Source organism: Capra hircus, chromosome 10 (assembly GCF_001704415.2).
Source record: "Capra hircus breed San Clemente chromosome 10, ASM170441v1, whole genome shotgun sequence".
NCBI lineage: Eukaryota > Metazoa > Chordata > Mammalia > Artiodactyla > Bovidae > Capra > Capra hircus.
This window is the reverse complement of record NC_030817.1, coordinates 28,317,979-28,321,604: the sequence shown is the minus strand read 5'-3', so window position 1 is coordinate 28,321,604 and position 3,626 is coordinate 28,317,979.

Below are 3,626 nucleotides of genomic sequence, written 5' to 3'. Positions count from 1 at the left end.
CAGCTGTCTTGATGGCCTGACCATACAGGCAGTTAGTGACCTCACTGTGAACTCAGTAAACTCCCAATCCTGAAATATTCATGTCAGATACGTTCATGAAACCAAGACAACTGAGAAAAGAAACTGCAAGTTTGGCTTGCTGTATTGTTTGAAAGAGAAAACAATTAAATTGGAACTCTTATTGCACTATTTAATCAATAGTGTTGTGAATAGAAGAGTTCAATTTCACCTGTGAAATATTCTAATTGTTAAGAAAATTTTAATTAATGAACATCAAATGCAAAAACACAAATACTTTATTTGGACAAGATTTGTTCAAGTATGGTAATTCAGAGGCTTGCAATGCATTTTGGAAGTGCATCATTTCTCAATCATTTCTGAAATAACAGAGTTGCAAATCACCAGTTCTCTATTCCCGTGGAATAAAGAATGATTTCTGGCCAGTGATTATGGATGACCTGGGTTTGAATTCTGATCTCTTCTCTAGTTCTGACCTTGGTCAATTCATTTGCTCTGCCTGATTCAGGATTTTTATCTATAAAATGGAGAAAATAACCCTTGCCTGGAAATGAAGTAGCAAGGTAGCAAAGTAGGGACTGTGAACGAATTTTTAAATGGTGCTTTATTTATTAAAAAAAACTATTGTTTTCGAAACTTTAATTTTTGCTTTTATTTTAGTTTATTTCTTGTTGGAAGATTTGTAGGTTTATTTCCAAGGCTTCACTATTCCATTTTAATTCATATCTAGATTATGTTGCTTTTTACTGTAGGTAAAGTATACATTAAAATGTTTATATCTAACATGTATATGTATGGCTGAGTCGTTCTGCTGTGCACCTGAAACTGTCATGACATTGTTAATCAGCTATATGCCAATATAAAACAAAAAGTTTAAAAAATTGTTTGTAGATAGCTAGTGGGAAGCTGCGGTATAGCACAGGGAGCTCGGCTCTGTGCTCTGTAATGTCCTAGGTGGGTGGGATTGTGGGACAGAGGATCAAGAGGGAGGGAATATATTTACACACATAGTTGATTCACTTTGCTCTGCAGCAAAAACTAACACAACACTGTAAAGCAATTATAGCTAATAATAAAATTTTTTAAATTTACATCCAGAAACAAGGATAAATAAGCATTTTACTTCTTAATAGAATCAGGGAGGAATAATTAATTTTTGGGGGGGGGGAGGAAATTTTTGCAAACTATATTCGTGATAAAAACTCAGCAAAAGACTTGAGCAGACATTTCACAAAAAAAGATATATGAATGGTTAATAAAGATATTTAATTTCATTCAGTTCAGTTACTCAATCATGTGTGACTCTTTGCGACCCCATGAATTGCAGCATGCCAGGCCTCCCTGTCCATCACCAACTCCCGGAGTTCACTCAAACTCATGTCCATTGAGTCACTGATGCCATGCAGCCATCTCATCCTCTGCCATCCCCTTCTCCTCCTGCCCCCAATCCCTCCCAGCATCAGGGTCTTTTTAACCAGCACTAGATCTGACCTTAGTTGCTTTAGGCTTTTCAGTTGCACACAGCCAATAGGTGGGTACTCTGAATCCATTTTGGTAATTGCTATTTTAAAGACGATAGCCAATGCCACTGAAATTGGGTGTATAGGCACCAAATGAAGCACCAAAGCTGACAAGTAAAGTGGATTTTTAAAATTTTATTTATTTTTAATTGAAGGATAGTTGCTTTACAATATTGTGTTGGTTTCTGCCATACATCAACATGAATGAGCCATAGGTATACATATGTCCCCTCCTTCTTGAACCTCCCTCCCACCTCTCACTCCATCCCATCCCTCTAGGTTGTCACAGAGTCCCAGTTTGAACTCCCTGAATTATACAGCAAATGCCCACTGGCTATTAAAGCAGATTTTTATATCATCAAAATAAAAAAAGTTAATTAGAGAAAGAGCATTATAAAAACAGACCCTCAAAAAGCAGATTTAAAGAAAGGCCATAAAAACCCCAGTGTCTGAAGTGATGTCGGAAATTTTGCTCATGTGGTGCCCAACACCACTTCAGGCATAGCTAAAACAAATCAATATATCCTTTGCAAAGAGTACACTTTTTCAAAGACATATAAAACTTAAATCTTTCTACATTTTAACTGTATCATCTTTTAGAATTTCCTCTTCTTAGACTCCATCCACTCTACTCCCATCACCACCACCGCACATAACCCAAGATAAGCAGCAGGAATTTTAACAGAAAAGGCAGGAGAGAGCTGTAATTTCTGATTCCCAAATGAGACGTATTTTTCTTTGGGGCTCTCCTGTTATGATATTATCGTTGAACAGGTACATTTTTGTGCCACTTGCATTGGATTTAAAAATGTACAATTCTGGTATGTTTACGATGTGGGAATGCTGACTGTTGGAGACAATAAATGTGAAATTAAGCAATATTTATTGAGACAAGATGGTGACTGATCCTTTACTGTTTTTTGAGTGCTACTTCTTTAGTGGATATATACTAGCTGCTCACCATTTTCTTATTTCTTTTCCTACTTATTCAGCCTCTTATTTGAGACAAGCTACTTAAAGGAACTTTACTTTTTCCTCTGAAGACCCTCCTCTCATTCCATCTTCTCTTCTGTATCATCTCATCTAGTACTAATGCTTCAGCTGCAAGTCACACAAGTCAATGACTCTCAAAGTTACATCATCAATCCAGAACTCTGTTTTGATACATAATCTATAAACCCAAATATTCAACAACCTACTTGGTATCTCCATTTGAATTTCCCCAGACCCTCAAGTTCATCACATAGACAAGAGAAGCACTATTATCTATCTCAGCCAAATCTCTCCCTTCCAGCACCTTGGTCAATGAAAGGTGTTATCCTTCTCCTAGGTGCTCATGTTTTAACCCTGAGCACCTTTCTTGACACATTTTCCTTTCTCATTTTGCATATAATCACCAGGTGTGCCAGCTCTATCTCCAGTATATCTTTCAATTTAGTCAACATATCTCTATCCTCACAGCCCCTGTCATTATCAAGTCCCCATCAATTTTTGTCGAAATATTCCAAAGCCTCTAATCACACTCTGCCTGCAATTTCGTTGCCCCTCTAAATGATCCTTCATAAAGCTATCACATGTGCACACACGCTAAGTCACTTGTCTTGTCCAACTCTTTGCGATTCTGTGGATTGCAGCCCTCCAGGTTCCTCTGTCCCTGAGATTCTCCAGGCAAGAATGCTGGAGTAGGTTGCCATGCCCTCCTCCAGGGGATCTTCCCAACCCAAAGATGGAACCCATGTCTCTTATTTCTCCTGCATTGACATGAGGTTACTTTACCTCTAGTGCCACCTGGGAAACCCAAGAATTCTGGAGTTGGCTGCTATTTCCTCCTCCAAGGGATCTTCCAGACCCCAGGGGTCGAACCTGTATCTCCTGCAGCTTCTGTATTGCAGGCAAATTCTTTATCACTGAGCCACTGGGGAAGTCCAAAGCTATGATGAAAGTGTTATCCGTTCAGTCTTGTCCGCCTCTTTGCAATCCCATGGACTATAGCCCACTGGGCTCCTCTGTCTATGGAATTCTATAGGGAAGAATATTAGAGTGGGTAACATTTCCTTCCATCCCACTCCAGTACTCTTCCCTGGAAAA